At 42.1% G+C, this 13368-nt stretch overlaps 1 long non-coding RNA gene across 1 annotated transcript; it reads right to left on the reverse strand.

Annotated features, from left to right (window-relative positions):
* Positions 1–206: 206 nt before the first annotated feature.
* On the reverse strand, positions 207–3086 carry LOC136534612 (uncharacterized). Its single transcript, XR_010778762.1, has 3 exons — positions 2922–3086; positions 2626–2817; positions 207–826 (listed from the first exon to the last, which is right to left on the reverse strand). It is a non-coding gene; the product is annotated as an uncharacterized lncRNA (long non-coding RNA).
* Between the last annotated feature and the right edge of the window lie 10282 nt (positions 3087–13368).

Consider the following 13368-nt stretch of genomic DNA (forward strand, 5'->3'; position numbering starts at 1 on the left):
GGACCAAGCAAACTATGATTAAAATTGAACGACCCTTCCAAATATTTATAACATCAGAAACACCGGTGGAAGAAAACCTGAATCACTGCTTCTGGCAGATGAGTAGCAACTTACCAAGCAAGACAGTGTTTAAGAAAACAAGATATTCATTAAACCCAACACTGAGGAAATTAGGCTACAAACTAAAAGGCTAATTGCTTTAATAATTGATTCTGTTCTAGTTAGTTTAAGCTCACAATTTCTGTACATACAATTATATATACCAAAATCGAATGTACATGACCATGATCATAGCTTCAAAAGACATCAGAGCAAATAAGTACTATCTGGAATCCAGAAAAGTGTGCCAGGAGAGTAATAAGGATATTTGAATAACATAAAGCAACTAATAGCATATAACTCCAATAGTTTGCTACAATTAAACTGAATTGGCCATTGATCCAATGGTACTATAGTACTTTAATTGTACTAAAACATTTAGATCCTCCTGCATTCTTGGACAAGGCTCTAGAACAACTCTAGGAGCTGCTGCACTGCGAAGAATTAATCTCATCATAGTGAAACAAGATAATACTTACTAGTCTCGCCACCAGCTTCATTCCTTCTTCTCCCCCATTTTCGTAGACATGTTTCAACGATCTGGGTAAAACCCTCCAGAACTCATGCACATAATCTCCTCCCTTGCGCTTACTGTTTTGCAAGATATCATTTGATAGAAATAGGAATGATATTTTCTTATCCTCTGTTGCACTACTGAACTGCTTTTCCCATGTGTCTACAACCCTTCTGGCCCTCTTGCGGTGAAAAATGCACCATTGTGAAAGTGCTGCATAAGGGTTAAGGAATACAAGAAAGAACTGCTAATGCAATATTTAGATGCAAACTTACATAGGAAAAATATAAAATTCTAATTAAATTTGACATATGCACAGATCGAGGAAATGAGGAAATAAATAACCAATTTGGCCATTTATTACTTAAAGCACACAAGGTATATAAACCACAAATTGAGTCCACAAACCATCAACATGAAAAAAGGGGGAACATAGATCCTAGGTATTATATAGATGCCATCTATGAACTCTACCTACCCTGTAGATTCCCACTGACGTGTTAAAAGTTCTGCTGTTTCCTTCCAATTTTACAGTGAGTGTCATATTAAATCTCAAGAAGCAGAACATTTTCTGAGGGAAACAAATAATAACATTGCTCATAAAACCTAAACTTTAGCTGTGGAGATCAAATTAGGTGAATGTAAGCGTGAAAAGTTAACAAGGAACAAGATCATTTTTCTTCTACAAGGCACAAATTGTTAGTATGTTTTGATATTTGATATTTCTGCGAGACACAGCAACATATGCAGTATATTTCATAGCAACTTGCTTAGAAATGGATGGCATATACCACATATGGCATGGAATTTCTCATGCAGAAGCAAGCACATTGATATCGAAACAATTATACGATTTTTACTGCACCTGTACATCAAACTCCAAAAGTATGCCTTGCAGAATGTGTTTATTTATGCAATAAGAGGTCATATATATCCATAATGTAAAAGGCAGAGTAGTTTTGAGAAATACATTTTCAGCGCAATAAAATGCTGCAGAATTTGTTTTGAACATGAAACAGAAAAATAGCAGCAGAATGCCATAAAGATTGTTCAAAGAGCTAACCAAAAGTAAAACAGGCTTACTAGTTACTACCATACTATTGCATAAATAACAGCAACCAGGGGGAAAAAACTAGATAGCAGTTAGAATCATATGACTAAAACTTTAGGTCCTTATTAAAGGATGTGGCATATAATTGTTCTGCTCAATTAATTTAGTGAACAGGATAGCCAGGATAGCAAAAAATAAGTACCCAACAAGCCAGAGACATATATAACCTAGTAATTACTGATAAAATGTAGACTCTTAGGAGTTCCTGTTATGATTTCCCATTTCACAAAGGGGACAGCCTCAAATGACAATGAAAATCATATATATACATCTAAATGAAAGGCAAAATTGGGAGTAACAAAAAAAATATTTTAGTCCCAAGAAAGTTGGGGAGAGACACCAACAAAAAGTATAAAGTAAAATGAAAAGGGTATTAGTGGCATAGTCATGGTGTAGTACTAGTAGTAAAAGGAGATTAGTAACCTAGCCCTCACCGTTCGAGCACGTGAAAGTTGATTTCTACGCGCTTATATTCAAGGATAAAAAAAAGAATAAAATGAACTGCAGCACCAAAGCTAATTAGAAATCCAGAACATGTTGCCTGACCTATTACATTTATAAATATATAAGAGAAGCACTTTTCTCAAACAAACTACCGAGAAAGGCACTAAAATCAAGAGAATTTTCAGGGAGTGCAGTAACATAAACACATTAAATTCATACTCAAGAGGATTTATAACTTCTACTCATGTGCACCAGCAAACTACCAACAACACAGCAAGCACTGTACGGAGCTAAACAAAGAAGGGTAACTTCGTGTGCACAATCGATCTCATAGCCAGTTCTCACATAAGCATTCCAAATTGCAAGTTAGGGCTTTACTGGATATACTAGATTAACCGAACTGGAAGAAACAGCCAGGAACACCTAGAAGTAACCACGGGAGAAAAGCAAAGGATACTCTGAATGCTCGCCGCTGTGTTGTTGAGCTTGTTGAGCTTATCAACAAGCCTCTCCTCGCTGAAGGAGCCGCCGCCGCCGCTGCCGCCGTCCCTCGTTTCCACGTCTACACCCGCCTTCGCAGCAGCCATCACAAAGTCCCCAACTAATTCAACTTCCTCGCGGATAGGCCAAAACCCAAGATCGAGCCAACCTTGCGCGCAAAAATTCAGAAAAAGAAAACATCCCAGAAAATCAGAAATTTGGGGATTGTGGTGAAAGATTAGAGCTCGGAGGTCTCAGGGGAGAGATGCGTACCTCGGTGGCGATGAGCTCGAGCTCGGCGCCGCAGACGAGAAGGGGAAGTGGAAGGGGAAGGGGAAGCACGAAGCAGGAGGGAAGACGAGACAGAGAGGGTTTGGTTCGTGGTTTCCACCTCCACACTTTCCTTCCCTTGGGTATGTTTTTTTCTGGTTTTTCGTCTTTTTTTCGTTTTTTTTTCCTTTTTCCCCCTCGCACTGGATTTTGCGTGTGAGAGGAAGGGTTTTAAAAGGATCACTGTAGCGCGTTTGGACGGGACTGTGGACTTAAATAGAAAATGCCATCGCGTAAATGAGGGCTAAAATAGGGAGCGGCTAGATATATAATATATTCTGCGGATGAAAAGAGAAACCACCCTCGCGTGAGTGTCAAGGTTAGAGGAATGCTCACGGTAGGATTATGCGCTATAGACTTAAGAGTAAAGGCAACGTCATGTGAAGAGTAACGCTAGCGGAATTTATAATATTATATTCTGCAAGCGGAGAGGAAAACCACCATCACGTGAGCGCCAAAGTTAGAAGAGGAATGCTCACGGTAGGATTATGCGCAATCTTAAGAGCGAAGCCAACGTCACGCGAAGAGTAACGCATGCTAGCGGAATTTATTATATTATGTGGACGGGAAACCACCATCATGTGAGTGTCAAAGTTCGGAGACAAATGCTCATGGTAGGATTGTGAGCTATAGACTTAAGAGCAAAGGCAATGTCAAAGAGTAACGCCTGCTAGTGGAATTTGTAGATACAAGGGATTGTATCTGTGGGCTTAGAAGGAAGACATCGCCAAGTGAATGTCAAAGTTAGAAAAGTGGGCTGCTAGCGATAGATTTTGTGTTCAGTGGGCAGAAACTTCCTTCACGTGAACGCCAAAGTTAGGTCAGGGATGCTCACAATAGAATTGTGTGCTATGGAGTTAAGAGGAAGCCAACGTCATGTGAAGAGCAGGGTTTGCTAGTAGCTTTTGTGGATACAAGGGATTACATCTATGGGCTTCGTAGAAAGACACCGTTGCATGAATGCAAAGCAAGAAACGCAAGGGCGGCTACCGATAGATTTCTATTCAGTGGGCATAGAGGGGACCACCTTCGCGTGAAATGTCAAAATTAGGGAAGGAGAGTCCGCTGGTGGGATTATGTGTTCTGACTTTAGAGGGAAGTCATTGTCATAAGAAAAAGGAGGGTCTACTAGCGGCTTCTATGGATGCAAGGGATTATATCTATGGGTTTAGAAGGAAAGGGAAGACACTACCTCATGAATGCCAAAGTTAGAAGAGAGGCCTGCTAGTGATGAATTTATGTTCAGTATGCGTAGAGGGGACCACCTTCTTGTGAACGCCAAAGTTACGTCAGAGATGCTCACGATAGAATTATGTGCTACAGACTTAAGAGAAAGCCAATGTCATGTGAAAAGGAGGCTCTACTAACAGCTTTTGTGGATACAAGGGATTACATCTATGGGCTTAGAAGAAAGACACTGTCGCTTGAATGCCAAAGTTAGAAAACTATATTTGTGTTCAGTGGGTGTAGAGGGAACCACCTTCACGTGAACGTCAAAGTTAGATGAGAAGTGCTCCTGATGGGATTATGTGTTACAAATTTAGAGGGAAGCCATTGTCAAAGCAGAAAAAGGAGGGCCTGCTAGCGGTTCCTATAGATACAATACAAGGGATTGTATCTATGGGCTGAGGGAAGACACCAGGCGTGAATGTCAAAGTTAGAAAAAGAGGGCTACTAGCGATGGATTTGTGTTCAGTAGGCGTAGAGGGGACGACCATCACGTGAACGCCAAAGTTAGGTCAGGGATGCTCACGATAGGATTGTGTGCTATGGACTTATTAAGGCAGGAAGCCAACGTCATGTGAAGAGGAGGGTATGCTAATAGCTTTGTAGATACAAGGGATTTGCATCTATGGGCTTATAAGGAAGACACTGTCACATGAATGCCAAAATTAGAAAAGCATATTTGTATTCAATGGGCGTAGAAGAGACTACCTTCACGTGAGCGCAAAGTTAAGGTTAGGGTGATCATGATGGGATTATGTGTTACAAATTTAGAGGGAAACCATTGTCATGCAAAAAGGAGGGCATGCTAGTAGGTCCTATGGATACAAGGGATGTTCAATGGGCTTAGAGGGAAGACATCACGCGTGAATATCAAAGTTAGAAAAGGAGGGCTGCTAGCAATGGATTTGTGTTAGACGTAGAGGGGACCACCTTCACATGAACGCCAAAGTTAGGTCTAGGATGCTCACGATAGGATTGTGTGCTACAGACTTATCAAGAGAGGAAGCCAACGTCATGTGAAGAGGAGGGTATGCTAATAACTTTGTAGATACAAGGAATTGCATCTATGGGATTAGAAGGAAGACACTTTCACGTGAATGTCAAAATTAGAAAAGCAACCTCTGCTAGCGATAGATTTGAGTTCAACGGGCATAGAGGGGACCACCTTCACGTGAACGCAAAGTTAAGGTTAGGAGTGCTCATGATGGGATTATGTGTTACAAATTTAGAGGGAAGCGATCACTATACAAAAAGGAATGTATGCTAGCGGTTTTTATGGATACATGGGATTGTATCTATGGCTCAGAGGGAAGACACCACGCGTGAAATGTCAAAGTTAGAAAAGAGGGTTGCTAGGTATAGATTTGTGTCCAATTGATGTAGAGGGGCCCACCTTCACGTGAACGCCAAAGTTAGGTGAGCAGTGCTCATGACAGGATTATGCATTACAAATTTAGATGAAAGCCATCGTCATGCAAAATGGAGGGCCTGCTAGCAGCTTTTGTGGATACAGGGGGATTATATCTGGTTTAGAGGAAGGCACTGCCGCACGAAATGACAAAGTTATGAAGCGAGTATGCTAGTGATACATCTGTGTTCAGTTGACGTATGTAGAGGGGCCCACCTTCACATGAATGCCGAAGTTAGGTGAGAAGTACTCACGATGGGATTATGTGTTGCGGATTTAGAGGGAAGTCATCGTCATGCAAAAAATAAAGAAGACCTATAGATGCTTCTATGGATACAAGGGATTGTATCTGTGGGCTTAGATGGAAGACATCGCCATGTGAATGCCAAAGTTAGAAAAGTGAGGCTACTAGCGATATATTTGTGTTCTGTGGGCATAGAGGGAAACCACCTTCACATGAACGCCAAAGTTTAGAAGACGAGCGCGCAAGATGGAATGTGTGTTGCACCTTTAGAGGAAAGTAAGCGACATACAAAGTGAAGAGAGAGTGCCGAAGGGATTGTGTGTTGGGAAAACCACTAAGGACGAGGGGTCGTAGGCTTAGCGGAAAGCCACCATCATGTCAACACCAAAATTTGGACGTCTACGGGCGATAGAATCGCATGCTGCAATTAATCTAGGGATGGTAGTCCAATCCATAGGTCCACACACTTTTCTGAGGTGTGGGTGGCAGATTGAGTCTCGGTATGAATGTAGGTTGGATACAAGCGCCAAATTGCACCGCATGCATGTTTCTATGAATGTACGAAGTATAAGGGCCACACTATATAATCAAGCATCCCGCTTCTAGTTTTCAACTACATGCTTAATACCTAGGTGCTAGATGTTTGTCCATCTTAAGAACTTAAATAATTTATTGGTATCTACGTGTTAGATAACTAGATTTTGTGATATAGAGATAATAAATTATTGCCTGTTTTCAACTTTATATGCTTTTCTTAATGGCAAATTTTGCTGCAGGACACCGTAAAAAAACATAATATGCTGATGAACACCGCAACAAGCGGCATTTGCCCAGTACCATTACAAATTTGAGGTTCTTTGCCGTAACACACCGCAGCCAATATTTTATTCATTTCTTAGATTCGCGGAGAGAGAAGGTGGCAGAAATTACTTTGCTACCCTCGTCTTCAACCTCCGGCTGTGCACCAAATTTTGCCGTAACACACTGTCGGTGCCATGGGAGGGAGGTGGCATCCTCTGGAGCTGCACAAGTGGGGGCTGGGCAGGGAGGTTCGAGGAGGCCGCGCCGCCGCCGCACGAGGCCCGAGAGGCCGTGCCGATGCTGCGCGAGGAGGTTGCGGAGGTCGCGCCGTCGCTGCATGAGGAGGCCCCGCCATTGCTACGCAACGAGGTTGCGGACGTCGTGCCGTCGCTGTGGGAGGAGGCCACGGACATCGCAGCGCCGCTGTACGAGGAGGCCGCGTCGTCGCTGTGCGAGGAGCCCACGGAGGCCGTGTCGTCGTCGCCCGATGCTGGGGAGGCCACGCCGCCACCACACGAGGCCGAGGAGGCCGCTCTATCACCGCTCGATGATGGGGAGGCCACGCCGCCGCTGCGCAAGGTGGCCACGAAGGCTGCACCACCGCTGCGCAAGGAGGCCACGAAGGCCGTGGCGCCGTTGCTCGATGTCGGGGTGGCCATGCCGCCGTCGCGTGAGGCCGGGAGGGCGTATGCACGTGGTCGGGGAGGCCATGTCGCCGCACGCACAAGGTTGGAGAGGCCCACACCGCCTCTCATGCGTGGCTGGAGAGGGTCGCGCCTGAAAGGTCCTAATATGGCTAGAGGGGGGTGAATAGCCTATTTAAAAAATCTACAAATCAACTAAAGCAATTTGATTAGTATGACAAATAGCGAAATACAAACTTGCTCTAGCTCTACAAGGGCTGTAAGCCACCTATCCGATAATTCTAGTTGCAATAATTACTAGGCACATAACTCGCAAAGTTACTACTCACTAAGAGCTCTCAATCTTGCTACTCTAAAGAGCTTCACTAGATGAACTTAGAAAACAAAGCAAGCTCTCAATTCTAATTACACTAAAGAGCTTGCCACAACTAGTTTGCAAGAATATAAATGAGTGAGTAGGGTGATTACACCGCCGTGTAGAGGAATGAACCAATCACAAGATGAAGATTATGTCAATCACCGGGAGAATACAAATGACAAGAGACAACCAATTTTCTCTCGAGGTTCACGTGCTTGCCAACACGCTACGTCCTCGTTGTGTCGACCAACACTTGGTGGTTCGGCGGCTAAGAGGTGTTTCACAAACCTCGTCTAGACGATTGGACACCGCAAGAACCTACCCACAAGTGAGGTAACTCAATGACACGAGCAATTTACTAGAGTTACCTTTCGGCACTCCGTCGGGGAAGGTACAACTCCCCTCACAATCATCGGAGACGGCCATGAACAATCACCAACTCGTGCCGATCCTCCACCGCTGCACCAAGCCATCTAGGTGGTCGCAACCACAGAGAGTAACAAGCGAAATCCGTAGTGCAACATGAATACCAAGTGCCTCTAGATGCAATCACTCAAGCAATGCACTTGGATTCTCTCCCAATCTCACAAAGATGATGTATCAATGATGGAGATGAGTGGGAGTGCTTTGGCTAAGCTCACAAGGTTGCTATGTCAATGAAAATGTGCAAGAGAGTGAGCTAGAGCCGGCCATGGGGCTTAAATAGAAGTCCCCATGAAATAGAACCATTGCACCCCTTCACTGGGTACTGATCAGGGTGATCGGACGCTCTGGTCCTACTGACTGGACACAGGGCTCAACGTCTGGTCGCCCGATGGCAGCCACGTGTCATCCTACGTTCAACAGGAGTCGTCTGATCTCAACGGTCGACTATTGACCGGACACTCCGGCACAGTTCACATAAACGGTCATTTAGCCCGTTTAAACACTGTGTAAACGCTACACGGTGGTGCGTCGTTTCCGTTTAATCACCCGTTTACCCCGTTTAATTGGCCATTTAGCCCGTTTAATGGGACGTTTTGCTCGAATAATGGCTAAACGGTAGGTGACCGACTGTTTACCATTTAGCGTTTAGGAAAACACTAGGCACAAGTGACCGGACGCTGAACCCCCAGCGTCCGGTCGTTTACAATAAGGTTCCAAAACTAGTTTTCTTCGACCGGACCCGTCCGGTGGTATTTGAATGGACACAGCCAGCGTCCGGTCAGTTGCCCTGACTTTTGTGTAGTTGCATCAGCTCTAACCGGACACTGCCTTCCAGCGTCCGGTCAGTCAGAGGCCCAGCGTCCGGTCACATGACCGACGCTAGGGTATCACTGCCACACCAGACCGGACGCGTCGGTCCCCCTAAGACCAGCGTCCAGTCAATTGTAAAACAACAAGACTGGCCCTCTATCATCTCTATCTCCTTCACCCTTGCTCAAATGTGCCGACCACCAAGTGTATCACCTTGTGCACATGTGTTAGCATATTTTCACAAATATTTTTAAGGATGTTAGCACTCCACTAGATCCTAAATGCATATGCAATGAATTAGAGCATCTAGTGGCACTTTGGTAACCGCATTTCGATACGAGTTTCACTCCTCTTAATAGTACGGCTATCTATCCTAAACGTGATCACACTCACTAAGTGTCTTGATCACTTAAAACAAAATGGCTCCTACATTTTATACCTTTGTCTTGAGCCTTTTGTTTTTCTCTTTCTTCTTTTCCAAGTTCAAGCCTTTGATCATAACCATGCCATCGCCATTGTCATGATCTTTGTCATTGCTTCATCACTCGGAGTAGTGCTACCTATCTCATGATCACTTTGATAAACTAGGTTAGCACTTAGGGTTTCATCAATTAACCAAAATCAAACTAGAGCTTTCAATCTCCCTCTTTTTGGTAATTGATGACGACCCTTATACAAAGATATGAAATAAGATTCAATTGAGTTCATGTTGCATGTCCAAGCATATTTACCATGTGTAAAGGATATGGACAAGTTTCATGAACTCCATATGGTAGAAATTGCTCCCCCTACATATGTGCTAAGAGTTTAGATTGTAGCTTTGCACATATGCTTAGATAGGAAATATAGGAGACAATTTCTACCAAATGATGCTAAGGTATAAGAGATGGACCTTTGAAGCGTGATACCAATCGAAGTGCACCATTATACCATCCTTAGCACCATTAGTAACTAGACATACATAAAAACTAGAATACCCCATGAGATCAATATTACAAGTAAGGGTCTAGTTTCCATATGATGAACATAAGTCTAGTTACTTTAGCTAGATACCACTTGATAGCTAGATACCACTTGTAAATACTTGGAAATGAAATCATTAGATATCCTATTCATGCTAGTTTTTCATTTCATCATTCAAACTTACACTAGCATACACCACACAAGCATGGATATTGAAATTTAAAACTTGTGACATGCAAGCAAACATATGAGATGCACATTCAAATGCACCATACAAGTTCATGAGCTTGCTCCCCCTACTTGTGTGCTCAAGATTTTATAATTGATCCCCTTCCTTTGTCATATCTTATCTCTCTACACTATTTCTCTGCCTATCACTTATCTTTGTTTCTCTCTCCCCCTTTGTCATCAATGACCACAAAAGCTTAAAGTATAGATAGGTTGGGGTGAAACCAGGTGAAATGAGGATCATTTTTCAATTTGGTTAAATCTAGATTACTTGCAAAAGATATTTAACTCGGTTTGATCCAAGGACAAGTTTCTTCACACCTCCAAATAAGGGTTATCTTGTACCATATTGAGTTAAACACTTATAGCTCATTTTATAGATCAAACACTAGGTTTATATGCCCACGAACATGTCATATGCTACCACTAGATCATTTCAAGCATACAAGCAATAGTGGTACCATACAAGCATCAAATTCATTTGATTTTCATAAATGAGCCTATTCAAATGTGAAATATGTCTAGATGCACTAATCATGTCCTTGGCAAGGATGAATGTCATGCCAATCAATTTATACCTTGTATTGCTCGAAGGAGAGGCATATCATATAACGGGGGTGCATCAACACATATTGGTGAAGTCAAGTATGTTCAATTCATTCCTTAGCTTGCAAAACCTCTTCTCATCAAGTGGCTTGGTGAATATGTCGGCAAGTTGATCTTCGGTGCCCACACTCTCTATGCAAATGTCCTCTTTTTGTTGGTGATCTTTTATGAAGTGATGATAGACATCTATATGCTTTGTTCTTGAGTGTTGAACCGGGTTGTTTGTGAGTTTAATGGCACTCTCATTGTCACATAGCAATGGCACTTGCTTGATCCTAATTCCAAAATCACTCAAAGTAGCCTTCATCCAAAGTAATTGAGCACAACAACTACCGGCCGAAATGTACTCCGCTTCGGCGGTTGAAAGTGCTACACTATTTTGCTTCTTTGATGACTAAGATACAAGTGATCTTCCCAATAGTTGACATGTGCCTGATGTGCTCTTTCTCACAACTTTGCATCCCGCATAATCGGATTCCGAATATCCAATCAACTCAAATCTTGCTCCTTTGGGATACCACAATCCAACATTTTGTGTATGCTTCAAGTACCTCAATACTCTCTTTGTTGCTTTCAAATGACTCTCTGTTGGTGAGCCTTGAAATCTAGCACACATTCATACACTAAACATTACATCCGGTCTTGATGCGGTCACATAGAGTAGGCTTCTAATCATAGACCGATATATCTTTTGATCCACCATATTGCCACTAGCATCACTATCCAAGCTTTCACTTGTCTCCATTGGTGTACTAATAGCTTTAGCATCATCCATTCCAAACTTCTTGAGCATGTCCTTGATATACTTGCCTTGACTCACAAATGTGACATTCTTCATTTGCTTGATTTGAAGACTAAGGAAGTAACTAAGCTCTCCAATCATAGACATCTCAAACTCACTTGCCATCATCTTGCCAAACTCCTCACAAAAATCTTGATTTGTTGACCCAAATATGATATCATCAACATAGATTTGCATTACAAATAAGTCATTTCCAAGCTTCTTGGTAAAGAGAGTGGTGTCAACCTTTCCCATCTTAAATCCCTTTGAGAGTAGGAAATCCCTCAATCTCTTATATCATGCTCTAGGTGCTTGTTTTAATCCATACAAAGCCTTTCTCAACTTATAAACATGGTTGGGTTTCTTTTCATCTTTAAAACCGGGAGGTTGCTCAACATACACAAGCTCATTGATGTACCCATTGAGAAATGCACTCTTCACATCCATTTGGTACAACTTAATGTTGTGGGTACAAGCATAGCCTAACAAGATCCTAATTGCTTCCAACCTTACAATTAGGGCATATGTTTCTCCAAAGTCAAGACCTTCAACTTGAGTGTAATATTGAGCCACTAATCTTGCTTTGTTCCTTATTACTATCCCATCTTGATCTTGCTTGTTTCAAAAGACCCACTTGGTTCTAATCACATTATGATCCTTAGGCCTCTCAACTAATTCCTATACTTGGTTTCTTGTGAAGTTGTTTAGCTCTTCATGCATAGCATTGACCCAATCAACATCCTTCAAAGCTTCATCTATCTTCTTAGGTTCAATGGATGACACAAATGAGAAGTGCTCATAAAATGAAACCAATCTTGATCTAGTTTGCACTCCTCTTGAAATATCGCCAATGATGGTGTCCAATGGATGATCTCTTACAACATTGGTTGGTTGAAGCACTTGCACTTGATTGCTATTATTTGATTGATCACTTGGTTGAGATGATGAACTAGCCACTTATTGATCTTGCACATTGCCATCACAAGTGCTTGCTTGGATTTGATCATGAGAACTACTAGCTTGCACATTTGAGTTAGAGAGCACTTGATTCTTGTCATCTTCAATATCAATCACCTCTCTAGGCCTTAACTCACCAATGTCCATGTTTCTCATTGCCTTGACCAATTGAGTGCCTTTCACATCATCTAGATTTTCATCTTCCTTTTGGTAACCATTTGTTTCATCAAACTCCACATCATGAACCTCCTCAAGATTACCACTAGCCTAATTCCAAACTCTATAAGCCTTGCTAGTAGTGGAGTAACCAAGCAAGAAACCTTCATCACATTTATTTTCAAACTTGCTCAATCTAGTGCCTTTCTTTAATATATAGCATTTACAACCAAATACCCGAAAGTATGCTATGTTGGGCTTTCTTCTATTCAATAGCTCATAAGGTGTCTTCTCCATCATAGGGTGACAATAGAGTCGGTTGCTATAGTAGCAAGCCGTGTTGATTGCTTCGGCCCAAAATGAATGACTCACATTGTACTCACTCAACATTGATCTTGCTATATCAATTAAGGTTATATTCTTTCTTTTAACTAACCTATTTGATTGAGGAGTATACTTGGCCGAGAATTGATGTCTAATTCTAAATTCATCACACAACTCATCAATTCTTGTGTTCTTGAACTCACTTCCATTATTACTTCTAACTTTCTTGATTGTTGTTTCAAACTCATTGTGAACACCCTTGACAAAAGTTTTGAATATTGCAAACACATCACTCTTGTCACCAAGAAAGAAGACCCATGTGTATCTAGTGAAATCATCCACAATCATAAATCCATATTTGTTTCCACCAATGATTGTATATGTGGTTGGTCCAAACAAGTCCATGTGCATCAACTCAAATGCCTTAGATGTGTTCATCATGCTCTTCTTAGGATGT

The sequence above is a fragment of the Miscanthus floridulus genome, unplaced genomic scaffold, assembly GCF_019320115.1.
Source record: "Miscanthus floridulus cultivar M001 unplaced genomic scaffold, ASM1932011v1 os_2095_2, whole genome shotgun sequence".
NCBI lineage: Eukaryota > Viridiplantae > Streptophyta > Magnoliopsida > Poales > Poaceae > Miscanthus > Miscanthus floridulus.